Source organism: Heterodontus francisci, unplaced genomic scaffold (assembly GCF_036365525.1).
Source record: "Heterodontus francisci isolate sHetFra1 unplaced genomic scaffold, sHetFra1.hap1 HAP1_SCAFFOLD_172, whole genome shotgun sequence".
In the NCBI taxonomy this organism is placed as follows: Eukaryota; Metazoa; Chordata; class Chondrichthyes; order Heterodontiformes; family Heterodontidae; genus Heterodontus; species Heterodontus francisci.
In genome coordinates, this window is record NW_027141631.1 from 2,248,905 (window position 1) to 2,265,096 (window position 16,192).

At 46.8% G+C, this 16,192-nt stretch overlaps 2 non-coding genes across 2 annotated transcripts; one reads left to right on the plus strand and one right to left on the minus strand.

The window, feature by feature from the left end:
* The first annotated feature begins 1,312 nt into the window (after nucleotides 1–1,312).
* Nucleotides 1,313–1,401, plus strand: trnap-ugg (transfer RNA proline (anticodon UGG)). Its single transcript is given in 2 exon segments — nucleotides 1,313–1,348; nucleotides 1,366–1,401. It is a non-coding gene; the product is annotated as a tRNA-Pro (tRNA).
* Nucleotides 1,402–12,994: 11,593 nt separating this feature from the next.
* trnal-caa (transfer RNA leucine (anticodon CAA)) lies at nucleotides 12,995–13,077 on the minus strand. Its single transcript has one exon. It is a non-coding gene; the product is annotated as a tRNA-Leu (tRNA).
* Between the last annotated feature and the right edge of the window lie 3,115 nt (nucleotides 13,078–16,192).

Below are 16,192 nucleotides of genomic sequence, written 5' to 3' on the forward strand. Positions count from 1 at the left end.
TATTGGTACAAGGACTAGGGGATTCAGATTGAAGGTTTTGGACAAGAGATGCAGGGGGAATGTGCGGAAGAACTTTTTTACACAGTGATTGGTAATGATCTGTAACTCGCTGCCCCTGTGGGCGGAGGAAGTGGAGACAATCGTTGGTTACAAAAGGAATTTCGATGGGCATTTGAAGGAAATAAATTTACAGGGCTAGGGGGATCGAGCAGAAGAGTGGGACTGACTGGATCGCTCCATGGAGAGCTGGCCTGTACTCGATGGGGCGAATGACCTCCTTCTTTCCCACTAATGACCCAATGACTCGATGAGTCGATATCACTCTCAGGATCAAGACAACAGAGTGACAGATTTAACACAACATTATAACATATGTTTGGTTTGACAAATTCAATAATAACTCGTCTCCACTCCTAGTATTTCTAAATCCCACACATTCACTATAATGTGAACAATTATTTCCTGTTGTGTCTCTCTCACATTTGTTAACTTCACTATATTGGAGTGAGGTGACATCTACTGGCGGGAAGCAAGAACTGCAATCAAGCAGCAGAAACTCCACAGTCTGTCAGGGTGAAAGAAACATTGCAATATGAGGAAATAGTGAAGGGGTTTGATCGGGTTGATGGAAACATGATTCCACTTGTGGTATCGTATGAAGCAAGGGCCGGAAATATAAAATTGTCGTTAATAAATGAAATGAGGAATTCATGAAAAATGCATTTGCTTAGAGAATGGTTCTAGAGATATACAGCACTGATATAGGCCCTTTGGCCCACTGAGTCTGCACTGACCATCAACCACCCATTTATACTAATCCTATGTTAACCCAGAATTCCCTACCACATCCCCACATTTCTCCTATCACCTACCCTAGGGCCAATTTACAACAGTCAATTTATCTATCAACCCACAAGTCTTTCGTTGTGGGAGGAAACCAGAGTACCTTGTGGAAGCCCACATAAACAACTTACAAACTCCACACAGGCAGTATACAGAACTGAATCAGGGTCACTGAAGTTGTGAAGCTACAGTGCTCACCACTGCACCACCCTTAGAATGTGGATAGAGTAAAAAGTGAGATTGGATGGACAGAAGCAGTCTGAAAAGATGGCTCAAACAAAAGGTGAAAACCCTGAAATGTTAACTCTGTTTCTCTCTCCACAGATGCTGTCAGAGGTGCTGAGTATTTCCAGCACTTTCTGTTTTTATTTCAGCTTTGTAGGATATTGTTTTGATCTGAAAAAAATGCATGATCGGCTGTGGGTGCCAGTGAAATTCCACAGGAGCGAATAAAAACTATGCCAACGGTGGCTCGTTGGTCTAGGGGTATGATTCTCGCTTTGGGTATATAAATGATTAATATGTGAGAGGTTCTGGGTTCAAATCCCAGACGAGCCCTTCTCTGTTGCCATTTTTAGTTGAAGGTCATCGATTGCTTTCAGCCTTCCAGAAAGCGGAATCGATTTCCAAACTGAGCCTGCTTGAGGACCGGGGAACTGGATTCAAAGAGCTTGTCGACAAAATTGAAATGAACAAAATATACAGATTGTCAAGTGGGAATATTAGGTTGCAACAGTAACTAAAGGCCTGCTCGGGTCAGCAAATGAAACCCGACCCAAGCCTGACAGCACCGCATCCGACCTGGTCCGAGTCCTTTCATTTTTTTCCCGTGCCCGAACTGACCACCAGAATGTTCAGTTAAACTTGCTTCCGTTTTTCACTTTTTAAGCTTGTGCAGGTAAGGCAACAAAAACTGTAACTGGACTTGAAAGGTTGTTTAAATGTACATTAAGATTAGAGCTACGTACCGGAGGTGATGAGCTGAAGATTGTTACCATAGAAGTTAGTGATTGTGAGGTCACTAGTTCAAGAGAAACTCGTGGAGTTGTGCCCAGACAGGTTGTCCCACACTGTATTGATTAAAATATTGCCCGAAGGCGAGAAAATATCATTATACATTCCCTAGACTCCTGCTTTACAGGTTGAAATACTTTCTGCAAGTTTATCCAGAGAGCAGCTGAGATGCAGAGACCAGGAAGGTCTTGAGTGATTAATTATTATAAAATATACATTCTTATATTAAGGAGATTGTGCTCTACCTTCGATGGAATCGCTCACTGCAGACTAGTGCGGAGTTTTTCCCGCCTTGACGTCCTGGCTTTCACTGGATCTTGAGTCCAGGCCTCTGGATTACTGGTCCAGTAATCTTTGAAATTTCTCCCTTGATCTAATATTTTAATCTGGTAAGTCAGATTTTACAAAAAAAAAATTAAATGATTTAAGACTGCTTCATGTTCAGCAGTGCCAAATGAATAAAGAAATTCAAATATATTCAAAATTATATATCAACTATTAAATACTAATGCCCAGTTTTGAATACAAAAAATGCCTCTAATTGTGTTCTGGTCTGGAATGGAATTCTTCAGTGTTTCTGTTTAGCTTGGATTGACTCATCGATTTTCTTGTTTTTCACTTTGTCGATGCCTTTGAATAATTGTGGATCCTTCTTCAGGGAGTCTTCTTTCACCAGGTCGTTCTGACCTCTGATGATGTTGATCGTAATCAGCTTCAATTTGTTGATAGTTTTGGAAGTGAGCAGATTTCCTATGCTTGAGTTTACAACAAGGAACTTAGTCTGACGTGTGGACCCATGGGAGGATTTGAAAGCTGCCCTTGCATTGGAGCATACAGTTGCATCCATCCAAACAGAGGTACAGTAGAAGTGACATATTCAGTTCAGTCTGTCGATCATGGGACTTTTAATCTCAGGGTTGTGAGTTTGAGCGCCATTTAGTTTTTCCACTTTTTAGGCTTCATTAGCAGAGAGTACAAGGAGTGTTTGAAATGAAATTCAACAACAGTATGAGAAACGCTCTCTTTCATTCGGGACTCTTAACTCTCTGCAGCATCTCGCTGTGAAAGATTGAACTTTACCTCATTTCTTTTTCAGCTGGGAGTCAGTGCGGCTCAGTGGGACTTCTGGCTGTCTCCCACCTCACAATTCATCAGTGCTGAGAAAGCAATGGGAAATATTACTCATGGCTGAGTAAGCAGAGGACACCGATTTAAGGTGAATGGGAAAAGAACCAAAGGCAACATGAGGAAAAACCTTTTTTATGCAGCAAATGGTTAAGATCTGATATGTACTGCCTGAGAGTGTGACGGAGGAAGATTCAACCATAGCTTTCAAAAGGATATATGATAATTATCTGAAGGGAAAAAAATCAGCTTTTCATGGAATACATGAGGATGTGGCATGAGCTGAGTTGCTTGTGCAGAGAGGCAGCACAAGTACGATGAGCTGAATCCCTCCTTTTGTGCTGTAAGTATTCTGTGATCTATGATTCTATACAAAGTGAAACCAACACTCACATATGAGAAACTGACAGGTACAGTGTAAACCCCACACTAACAAACCAGCAAATGCCAGGGACAGAGTAAAACCAACAGTCCTAGACAAGAAACTGACAGATACTGTGTGAAACCCAAAAATCACTTATCAGGATTTGGCAGTTAATGTGTAAAAACCTCTCTTCAATATCCATCCTGCAATGTACAAAGAAAATTAGGTACAAACCCAGGCTCATACTTCGAAGACTGAGAGATAAAGAGCAAAACACAGACTCACCTACAAGAGGCTGACAAGTACAGAGAATAAAATAGAGGGGGTGCAGATTAAAAACACATGCATGTAACGGATACTGATAGGGACAGAATCAAACCCTTTCTCACACATGACACGAAAATTGGTGGTGTCGTAATTAGTGAGGAGGAAAGCCTTAGATTACAGGCCAATATAGATCGTCCGAGGCAGAGAATATAAGAGCAGGGAGGTTATGACGGAGCTGTATAAAATGCTAGTTAGGCCACAGCTGGAGTACTGTGTACTGTTCTGGGCACCACACTATAGGAAGGATGTGATTGCACTGGAGAGGGTACAGAAGAGAGTCACCAGGATGTTGCCTGGGCTGGAGCATTTCAGCTATGAAGAGAGACTGAAAAGGCTAGCGTTGTTTTCCTTAGAGCAGAGAAGGCTGAGGGGAGATAAGATTGAGGTTTACAAAATTATGAGGGGCATTGATGGGTTAGATAGGAAGAAACATTTTACCTTAGCGGAGGGGTCAATAACCAGGTGGCATAGATTTAAGGTAAGGGACAGGAGGTTGAGATGGGATTTGAGGAAAGAAATTTACCCAGAGGGTGGTTGGAATCTGGAACGCACTCCCTGAAGAGGTGGTAGAGGCCGGAACCCTCACAACATTTAAAAAGTAACTTATTCGGATTTGGAATGAATTGTCTGACGGTGGTGGAAACAGATTCAATTATAACTTTCATAAATGAATTGGACAAATATTTCAAAGTGAATTTCTCCAGGACTATGGGGAAATAGGCAGGGGGTTGGACTAATTGCATCATTTTTTTCACAGATTCAGCACAGGCACAAAAGACCGATTGGCCTCCTTCTGTGCTGTTTGATTCTATGAAATAGTGACACTCAGGGCAAGTCTGTATAAGAAGGAGAAATGGAGACAGGTCAGGGAGAGCACATCACCAAAACTGGAGATACTACATTGGACAGGGAGGGTCGGAGGGGGAGAGAGCATGTACATACAGTCAGAATCAGCACCTTCAGGGGAGGAGAGAGAGAGGAACCCAGCCAGAGTCAACCTGCTGAAACACCAGTGAGTTCACACTGGGGAGAGATCATTCACCTGCTCCGTGTGTGGGAAGGGGTTCACTCAGTCATCCAACCTCACTGAACATCAACTTGTTCACACTGATCAGAGACCTTTTCAATGTCCTGACTGTGAGAAGAGCTTGAAAAGCAGTAATGATCTGCTGAAACACCAACACATTCACTCTGGGGAGAGGCCGTTCCCCTGCCATGTGTGTGGGAAGGGATTCACTCAGTCATTCAATCTGCTGCAACATCAGCAAGTTCACATGTAACTGCAGGGGTTGGATTCTGCTGTTGTTGCTGCTATTCATCACTTTCAGAGACAAAGTTGGGTCTTACTTTATAACCAGTGTAGTCCAGAGCAAAAGCGTCTTCTTAATGTTGAGATAAACGGGAGAAGAAACCGGGAAGTGGCGGCGAGGATGGGGGAGGTGCTGCACCATCACTTTAATGGTGCACCCACCCTCCCCCGGGGTCCTCGCTGCACGTCCGCCAGGCCTGGTGGCTCTGATTGGGGTCCTGAGAGCCCCTGAGACTCGGTGCAGCTGAGGCTGCGCTCACCCCAGCTCAGCTCTGTTGTGATATTTAAAATACGAAAGGCCTGTTGGACTGAGAGCTGATCTGGAATTTAGAAAGCAGCATTACTGGACGCTCATTGCTGCTCAGCACAATCTCACCCCCGATCCTGGGAATTGTTGATTCTGCACCCTGTAGTTCAGTTCTGCAATTAACTCGAGGGGGAGATGTGTGAGCAGAAAAACAGAGCGAAATGAAAACACAGCTGGACAGATGTGCAACAGGTCAATCCACTGTTACAATAACTCCATCTCTGACTCCCTCCTGACAGTAACCAGCCCTTTCACAGATAAAGTGGGTGGCTCTGAAAAGAGCCTTTGGTTTATTAGATGTCATTTTGGCCGCTTTACTTTTTCTGGGAGCTCTGAGCGCTGGTTTTCTTGCGCAGCAGCACGGCCTGGATATTGGGCAGCACCCCGCCCTGAGCGATGGTCACCCCTCCCAGCAGCTTGTTGAGCTCCTCGTTGTTGCGGACGGCCAGCTGCAGGTGTCTGGGGATGATGCGGGTCTTCTTGTTGTCCCGGGCCGCGTTACCGGCCAGCTCGAGGATTTCAGCGGTCAGGCACTCGAGCACAGCAGCAAGATAGACCGGGGCTCCGGCACCCACACGCTCAGCATCGTTACCCTTTCTCAGGAGCCTGTGAACACGGCCCACCGGGAACTGCAGTCCAGCCCGGGAGGAGCGAGACTTGGCCTTGGACCGAGCTTTCCTGCCGGTCTTTCCTCTTCCAGACATTTCCACAATCTCACAAATACTTTCACAAAGAATGGATAATTTCTCAGCTTTTGTCGTAAGCTTGAAACAGTCAGGATGGCCGAGTGGTCTAAGGGGCTCTGTTCAGGTCGTAGTGTTTTCTGGAGGCGTGTGTTCAAATCCCAAATCTACCAAGTTGTGTTTTGACTGAACTGGAGGGATTTGGGAGCAGCGGTGAAGGGAAAGCATGGAAGATTATTGACAAGGAAAATGAAAATGGACCCAAAGATGTTTCTTCAATACATTAAGGTGAGAGGCAACTAAGGAAAGAGGAGTGCACTGAAAAGACCAAAAAATCACAGTGATTTTTGACATCTTGCCAGGATTGAGTGGCGCGTGCACGGGATGATGTCATTTTGCAGCGCCAACATCATCACATTTCCGCAACAAATCCATCTTCGTGCACGCGTGATAAAGCGTCATTGGGTATCTAGCCACCCCATCCCCTCACCACTTGGCTGGTGGAAGTGGCTGAATGGGAGATTTTGAAGCTGTAGCTCTCCCCCCTCGGCAACTCACTCCAGGCCTCGACGATTCCCCCCCTCAGCCGCTCGCTCCAGACCTCGCTGCTCCCCCATCCCCCCCCCCCCCCACTCCCCTGGCCAGTTGTTCCTCGCTTCGCACTACCCCACTCTCTGACCACTCGCTCCAGGCCGCGCCGCTTCCCTCCTCTCAGCTACTCACTCCTCCGTCGCCCTGTCACTCCTTGCGGCCCTCCTGCTTCTACAGGTGACGCCTGGTGAAGAAATGTGGGAGCGAGTGTCACGGCCAGAGCTAGCAGCTGAGGGCTGGGCTGGGACAGGATGGGGGGTGGGGGTGCGGAGAGCGAACAGCCAGAGTGCGGAATTTCGCCAGTAGGGAGGAGGGGGAGAAAGCGAGTTGCAGAGGGGGGAGAGCGGTCAGTGAGGTGGGAGCTAGTAGCTGCGTTCGGGTGAAGTCAATCCTGGTCAGTTATATAAACAAATCACAATAACGAATTGGCAGCACATTTTATCCTCTGCCCGATTTTCCTTTCCATCGATCGGGGTGCTAATTCACTATCTTCCAATGGAAATTCAATCATAAAATTCCTTTTGTATTTAATAGGATTACTGAAATGTTAAATGGATCTGAGGATTACAGTTAGTATTAGCAAACGCACCCGAGTGAATTAGCACCCCAATCGATGGAAAGGAAAATCGGGGAAAGTATAAAATGTGCCGCCAATTTCGTTATTGAGATTCATTGAGTAATTCGATTCTGCCCAACACTGAAATTGGCGGCTTTTTTGAATTCAACCTTTCTGCCAGGACGACAATTTAAGCCAATGATTTGCTGTATTTTCTAATTCGAGGTTCGGCAATTGGTTAAGACATGCGAATGGGAAGAGGGTGACCAATCAGAAGTGGGCTCTGGATAGCGCGGGCTCAAACTGCGGGAATTCCAGGTCCCTGAATGACTGAGCTGAAACTGATCAGTTTCACAAACCCTGTCAGTTTCAGTGCAGGAAACACCGTCTCGGGGGAAATAACATCACAAGTGGGTCTGGTTCCAGCGACCGATTCAACGGCTGCTGCAAAACTCCCGGATTCCCTCATTGCAGCGAAATCATTTTGAAATTCTATGAAAACAATGAGTGATTCTGGAGGAGTGATGTGGCTTTTCACTGATGGCATGTGTCGACTGGAGAAATAACTAACTGAAGAGCCTCAGGTGCTGTTTACACAGCCCGTTCAGAAAATCAAATCCACTGCATATCCTTGCTACAAATGTCAAATTTGGGGATTCTAGTTTTGTATCCCGAACACAGCACAGTTTAGACAGTTCTAAACAGCCTATCCCAGCTCCCGTTTCCAGGTCACTGCTCTCTCTGTGAGGCGGTGGGTGGCTCTGAGAAGAGCCTTTGTTGTGTTTGCTGGAAAGGGTCGAGTTGTTCAGCCGCTGAATTCGTAGAGAGTGCGGCCCTGCCGTTTCAGAGTGTACACCACATCCATGGCAGTGACCGTCTTGCGCTTGGCATGTTCAGTGTAGGTGACCGCATCCCTGATCACATTCTCCAGGACAACCTTCAACACCCCGCGAGTCTCCTCATAGATCAAACCCGAGATCCGCTTGACCCCGCCACGGCGAGCCAGGCGGCGGATTGCTGGTTTGGTGATGCCCTGGATATTATCACGAAGCACTTTGCGGTGCCGCTTTGCTCCGCCTTTGCCCAGTCCTTTCCCTCCTTTACCTCTGCCAGACTTTCTTTTATTAATTTCCAAAATATACTTTATTCATTAAAATCTGTAAAATAAAATACATTACAAAACAGTTCCCAAAAGCACCAAGTCAAACAATACAAAGAGTGCAAAGGAGATCAGTTTCCTTCAATACAGGAGTGAGTTGCCTCACAACCCTTCCATTTCATTGTCATGCCATGTACATTTTACAGCAAACAAATATTTTCTGGCTACAGTTCGAGTGGTTTCCCATGGATCCGGCCCCTCAGTTCAGCTTGGTGAGGGGACCTTACACAGTGGTCTTTCCACATTGAGCCTTTGCTGCGGCTGCCCCAAGTTTTAGTGCGTCCCTCAGCACATAGTCCTGGACCTTGGAATGTGTCAGTCTGCAACATTCGGTCGTGGACAACTCTTTGCACTGGAAGACCAGCAAGTTTCGGGCAGACCAAAGGGCATCTTTCACCGAATTGATAGTCCTCCAGCAACAGTTGATTTTTATCTTGGTGTGCGTCCCTGGGAACAGCCCACAGAGCACAGACTCCTGTGCTACAGAGCTGCTTGGGATGAACCTCGACAAAAACCACTGCATCTCTTCCACACCTGCTTTGCAAAGACACATTCCAGAAAGAGGTGGGCAACGTCTCTTTTCCACCACAGCCACCTCGAGGGCCGCGTGTGGATGGGGTGAGACTTCGGGTGTGCAGGAAGGATCTGACAGGGAGGGCTCTTCTCATCATCAGCCAGGCTACATTTTGGTGCTTGTTTGAAAGTTCTGGTGATGAGGCATTCTGCCAAATGACTTTGGACTTCTGCTCAGGGGACCATCCGACAGGATCCACCATCTCCTTTTCCCGTAGGGCCTTGAGGATATTCCGTGCAGACCACTGCCTGATGGATTGGTGGTCAAAGGTGTTTTTCCACAGAAACTTTTCCATGAAGGATAGGCAGTACGGCACAGTCCAACTGGATGGAGCATTCCGCGGCAATATGACCAGGCCCATCCTTTGCAACACCGGGGACAGATAGAACCTCAGCACGTAGTGACACTTGAAGTTTGCAAACTGGGGATCTACACACAGCTTGATGCAGCCGCACACATAGGTAGCCATAAGGATGAGGGCGACGTTGGGTACATTTTTCCCGCCCTTATCCAGAGGTTTGAACATCGTGTCCCTCCGGACTCGGACCATTTTGGATCCCCAGATGAAGCGGAAACTGGCTCAGGTGATCGCCACAGCGCAGGAATGCGGTATGGGCCAGACCAGCACCACGTACAGCAATGTGAGCACCTCGCACCTGATGACCAGGTTCTTACCCATAATGGAGAGAGATCGCTGCTCCCACATGCTCAGCTTATGTTGTACCCTGGCTACTCGCTCCTTCCAGGTTTTGGTGCACGTCCCAGCCCTTCCAAACCATATCCCCAGCACCTTCTGGTAGTCTGACCTAACGGTGAAGGGGACAAAGGATCGGTCAGCCCAGTTCCCAAAGAACATGGCCTCGCTCTTGCCGTGTTTAACATTGGCTCCCAAGGCCAGTTCGAGCTGGTCGCAGATGCTCATCACTCTGCGCACAGACAGTGGATCTGAGCATAAAATGGCGATGTCATCCATGTACAGGGAGGTTTTCACCTGAGTGCCTCCGCTGCCTGGGATTGTCACCCCTCTGATGCTCGCATTCTTCCTAATAGACTCAGCAAAGGGTTCAATACAGCAAACAAACAAGACAGGGGAGAGAGGACAGCCCTGTCTGACTCCAGATTGGATCGGGAAACTTTCTGATTCCCACCCATTGATTGAGACTGCACTACTGCTGTTTGTGTAGAGTAGTTTGACCCCATTGCAGATTCCCTCCCCAAACCCCATTTTGGAATGCACATCCATCATGTAAGTGTGCGATATCCTGTCAAAAGCCTTCTCCTGGTCCAGGCTGATGAGGCAGGTGTCCACCCTCCTGTCCCGTACATAGGTGATCATATCCCTGAGTAGCGCAATGCTATCAGAGATTGTCCTGCCTGGTATAGTATAGGTCTGATCAGGGTGAATCACCAACTCCAGAGCAGACTTGAATCGACTGGCTATGACTTTTGACAGAATCTTGTTGTCAGCATTAAGCAGTGAAATGGGCCACCAATTTCTTATTTCTGTCCTCTCCCCCTTCCGCTTGTCGATGAGGGTGATGATGCCTTTCCTCATGGATTCTAACATACTGCCAGCCTGGAGCATACTCTTGTTTACTGCCAGACAAGTTGATTCTTGCCTCAAATCAGTGCACAATAAAAGAGACTGATTCCGTCAGGCTCCTTTTTATACAGGCCACCCGGACCTGGCTGAGAATGGCAGAGAGAGAGCAGGAAGGGGAGGAGACAGAGTGAAGATTGAACAGAGAGCAGATGGGGAGGAGACACCCAGAGTGACAGACGGAGAGAGAACGGCCCCTCATCTTTCAGCTCCACCTCCAGTTTCCTCCGGGCTGCCAATTTCAAACCCTTTATTAACAGTGGAACCGAAACCCAGCTCTCCACACAAAGCCTTCCAGACTCGGTCTTCATAGTCAAGGCTTTCCAGAAAGCCGGAGCTTTTAAATATGGTCCCGATGCAATTAACACTCAGTAATATTCCCACCTAAACACAGTCCATTCTATACAAAGAAACCTCCTCAGTCACATCACCATTTCCACACACATCCGCTTCCAGCAGTTTACAGCACCTTACTGCAGCTGCTTGGGGAATCTCCTGTGTTAAGATTGGAGTTGGAAAGCGGCCTTTACCCGGCAGTGTTATTGTCTCACACTGAATCTGCTCGACATCCTGTTCTCTTTAATGCGAGAGAGAAAGCACGGATTTAGGAAATGTTCATTTGAAATGATCTCTATTGAGAACGAGCCCGGCCGTGGGACAGGTATTCCAGTGCAAAGAGCTGTCCATGACCGAGTGTTGCAGACTGGCACATTGCAACGTCCAAGACTATGTGCTGTGGGACGGCATTAAAGCTTGGGGAAGCCACCATGGAGACTCAATGGGGAAAGGCTGCAGTCTAAGGCCCTAGTAGGCCATAGTACAGTGAGGGGCTGGAACCCGTGTAAAACCCCTCGGGCTGTTTGCACCAGAGAATGTTTGATGTGTAATGTAAATACTGTAAATATAACCTGTGCAGGCAGGGATAGTGAGATACATCATGTACATTATTGAAGGAAACTGATCTGTATTGTACCTTATGTAATATTAAATTTGAACTGCTTTGCAATGTAATTGCACAAATTATACGAATAAAATACATATTGTGCAAAAGAAATCAGCTTTCCTGTCAACACACACCTTGTCTCAGGGCACAACTTTCCTGTGATCTTGTCATACCCAACTTCGCTCTATATCTACTGACACACACACTTTACAGTCTGTCATTTCCAAAAACAAGCATTCTAAAATCAAAAGACCTTTTGTTTATTTCTCCTTTCTTTTCATTTCTCCTCTATTCTTCTCAATCACTCCCTTCAACAGTCCTATTCAGATCAAGGTGGAATGTGAATACTGTCACAACTCACCTGACACTATTATTACCCTTCTTTTCTCTTGTCTTATTCAATGGGAAAGTTTTATTCACCAGTCTGTTGCTGTTTTACACTCTTGCCATACCATCTGGTATTGCATCCATCTGAATTCTGTGCTTTCATGGCCTTAAATATCTTTTCCTCTTCTGGATGATTTGTTTGCTTCTTTTCCATTCAACCAGGCTGGACCACAGGGAAGCTAAGAACCTTTGCCTTGGATGGGTCCACGTTGATCCATTACATTCAGAATCACCTCCTTGAAATAACTCCATAGTACAACGACAGTAACCACACAGAATCTGCTTCAAACACTCCTCCTCATTTTATCTGTTCTGACTGTCAACACCTCCAGCTCTTTTGTTTAAGTGGAACCCATCAGGTTTGTATAGGCTCCTTCTATTCTGAAAGCTGTAGCACTGGTTCAGGGAATTCAGCCCTGTTTCTCTACTCGAAAGGATCAGCCATGCTTGATCTGCCTCGTATTTTGCTTTTATTGCAACGTTACAAGACCTCCAATCCTCTGGCACCACACCTGTATCCAGTGAGGGATTGGAAAATGATGGTCAGACCTTCCACTATTTCTTAAAAGCAAAATACTGCGGATGCTTGAAATCTGAAACAAAAACAAGAAATGCCGGATTCACTCAGCAGGTCTGGCAGCATCTGTGGAAAGAGAAGCAGAGTTAACGTTTCGGGTCAGTGACCCTTCTTCGGAACTTCGGAGTTCCGAAGAAGGGTCACTGACCCGAAACGTTAACTCTGCTTCTCTTTCCACAGATGCTGCCAGACCTGCTGAGTGAATCCGGCATTTCTTGTTTTTGTTCCACTATTTCTTCCCTGGCTTCTTTCAACAGCCTGGGGTACATTTCATCTGGTCCTGATGATTTATCCACATTCAAGGATGCTCATCCCATGAAGACTTCCTCTCTCCTTAAGTTATCACGTCCAATACTTCACACTCCTCCTCCTTTAAACAATATCTGCATCACCCTCTCATTCGGGAAAACAGTAAAGTATTCATTAAGGATATTGGCAACATCTTCCACCCCGATACAAAGGTTACATTTTTGATCTTTTATGTGCCCAGCTGTTTGTTTAGTTGCCTCTTACTCTAATGTTTTAATGCAACATCTTTGGGTCCATTGTTATTTTGTTTGTCCATGTTCTTTCATGCTTTTTCTTTGCTTTTTGCCGCTGCTCCCAAACGCCTCCAGTTCAGTCAAAACACAACATGTCCGAAGTGGGTTTCAAACCCACGCCTCCAGTGGAGACTGCGATTTGAACGCAGCGCTTTAGACCGCTCAGCCATCCTGACTGCCTGCGATGTATTATCAATGCTAAGGAAATTATTCATTCTTTGTGAAAGTATTTGTGAGATTGTGGAAATGTCTGGAAGAGGAAAGACCGGCGGGAAAGCTCGGGCCAAGGCCAAGTCTCACTCCTCCCGGGCTGGACTGCAGTTCCCGGTGGGCCGTGTTCACAGGCTCCTGAGAAAGGGTAACTATGCTGAGCGTGTGGGTGCCGGAGCCCCGGTCGATCTGGCTGCTGTGCTCGAGTATCTGACCGCTGAAATCCTCGAGCTGGCCGGTAACGCGGCCCGGGACAACAAGAAGACCCGCATCATCCCCAGACAACTGCAGCTGGCCGTCCGCAACGACGAGGAGCTCAACAAGCTGCTGGGAGGGGAGACCATCGCTCAGGGCGGGGTGCTGCCTAATATCCAGGCCGTGCTGCTGCCTAAGAAAACCAGCACTCAAGAGCTCCCAGAAAAAGTAAAGCGGCCAAAATGTCATCTAATAAACCAAAGGCTCTTTTCAGAGCCACTCACAGTCTCTGTGAAAGGGCTGGTTACTGTCAGGAGGGAGTCAGAGATGGAGTTATTGGAACAGTGGATTGACCTGTTTCACATCTGTCCAGGTGTGTTTTCAGTTCCCTCTCTGCATTTCGCTCTGTTTCTCTGCTCACACATCTCCCCCTCTAGTTAAGTGAAGAACTGAACTACAGGGTGTCAGAATCAACAATTTAATAAATCCCGCTGCCTTCGATTTGATAAATCCCGAGATTATCCCGGTACATTAACGGGAACTGGTTCGGAGCTGATGAATTAATTTAATAATGGAAGTGTCCGGGTTAATTCTCTGTTTTTCATTTAGACAGTTTGAATTGTGTTTTTTTTTTTCTCTCTGGTGATCTGAGCGCCGCTTCTCAATGAGAATCTGCTCCCGGAACAGAGTAAATGCAGGAAGGAAGAGGCCATTCTCGGGCTGTGTGTTTCTCTCCTAACCTGATCTGTTTAGACCGCACTGTTCCCAGAGGACGGAATCAGTGAGAGTTGTGCACACACAGGAGCTGAGTCCATTGCAGCGCTTTAATATGTGCCTTCCCCCCGGCCCTCCCTATTCTCCGGACACAGAGCTGTCTGTTTCCCCCGGCGGCGGGATAGAGTCGGGGATTCTCTCCCCGCAGTGTCAGGGTCTGCAACCCCGGGGAACTGGCGGTTTCAGTCAGAGTGACCGAGCTGCCTTACATATCCTGTGTACTAATCTCCAATGGATTCAAATATTAGTGAACTCATTGGGTAATGTTAGTAAATAACCCTCATGTGAACGGACCCGGCTCCATTAATGCCTTCCAAATAAAACTGGGATCCATTTCTTTTCCCCAAATGCCAGCTAACGGATCCCAGGAGCGGGGTTGAGATTGTGCTGAGCAGCAATGAGTCTCCGGTAATGCTGCTTTTTAAATTCCAGATCAGCTCTCAGTCCGACAGGCCTTTCGGGAAAGTGATGTGACAAAACAGAAACCATGTGGCCGCCCCTCCAATCTAATGGGTTTGATGATGAACAGAGATGGCAGCTCTTTCCTTTGCTGATTTGGTGGCTCTGAAAAGAGCCCTTGTTACACTTGTTACTGAAGCTGGGTTTTAGGTGCGTTCCCCGCGGATGCGGCGGGCCAGCTGGATGTCTTTGGTCATGATGGACCGGGATCATTCTGGTGAATCTGCTCATTTTCTGACAGAAGCATCAGTCGCTGTTTGAACTGTTTAAAGTCAGTGGTGTATTAGCAGCCAGAAAGTGAAGGGCAGTTCATTGCTCCCTGCAGCATTATCCGCCTCTTTCAGGAGAAAAGATCAGAAACCGCTCGTTTCTGTCAGTCCCCGAGAAGCCTGTGAGAAGCGGTTAGTCGCTAATTTGTTCCTTTTACAGAGTGGAAGCTGATATTTGTCCCGTTTTAAATTGCTGAACCGGACCTTCCTCCCGCCGCTTACAGTTAACAGATTGACAAATGAAAACGATTCCTAAAATCGCGTGAGGATTTTGTGACGGTACATACAGTAAAACAGAACATAAAATGAGAGGTTTTAAAATTGTTGCCTGAAAATTGAAATTTTCCATCACTTCAATTCCTTCCTGCTCTGGAATTGCCAGGCTTTTTCCAATTGGAAAATCTAAGCCAATGAGAACTTCTATTTACTTATATGTGATTCTCCTATTGGTTAAGAATTGGATTGAGAAGCGGTGACCAATCAGAGACAGAGTCAAACTGCGGGGATTCCAGGCCCCCAGTAACTGAGCGGAAACTGTTCAGATTGACAAACCCTGGCAGTAGCTTCACACATTGGACACTTCACACTGAGTCATTCAAGGGCTGGTGTGAGAGAAGCTTCAGATCCTGTCATTACTCTCTGACTCATTATTCATCTCGAACCAAACAATTAATAAATGTGAAGCAGTGAAGAGACTTTTCATTCTCACTGCAGAATGTGTCATCTGGGGAAATAAGGAACTATTATTTTCGGAGATTCCAGGTACATTCCTCCCTGAACAAATCCATTCCTAACATTCCCGATCACAGCCTATCCCAGCTCCTGTTGTCACCCGGCTCCAGCTGAATTGGAGAAACTCATGTGCTGGGATTTGCGTTGTGAGGTGGGGTTTCTCCGACAGTGTTACTGTCTTACAAACTCTCCCCCTGAATTTGTGAACTGAGACTGCACCGAACACATCCCCAGTTAGAGTGAGGGCCGGACATCCCTCTGTTTTATGACAGAGAGTGCGGAAAGGGCTGGGTGGAGGGGAGTCACCAGGGATCCTGGATTTACTCCAAATCATTTCCATGTGGAATCTGCAGGCGGGGCCTGGACAGGGATCATTTGATCAGGGGATCAGCTCTTTCCTTTGAGATGTGGGTGGCTCTGAGAAGAGCCTTTGTGTTCAGATGTTTACAAGTTTCCCGCACTTTCACTTCTTTCCAGACCCTGCTTTCTGAGACTTCGCTGCTTTCGGCTTGACCTTGTTGTTCCATGTCTGCACTTTCTTCAGCGCCTTTCCGCCCGCCGCACTCTTGCCTTTTTTGACCTTCTTCACAGGAGACTTTTTCTGAAGCGCTGCTTTCTTCACCGCCTTATTTGGCGTTGCCGCCGCCTTGCT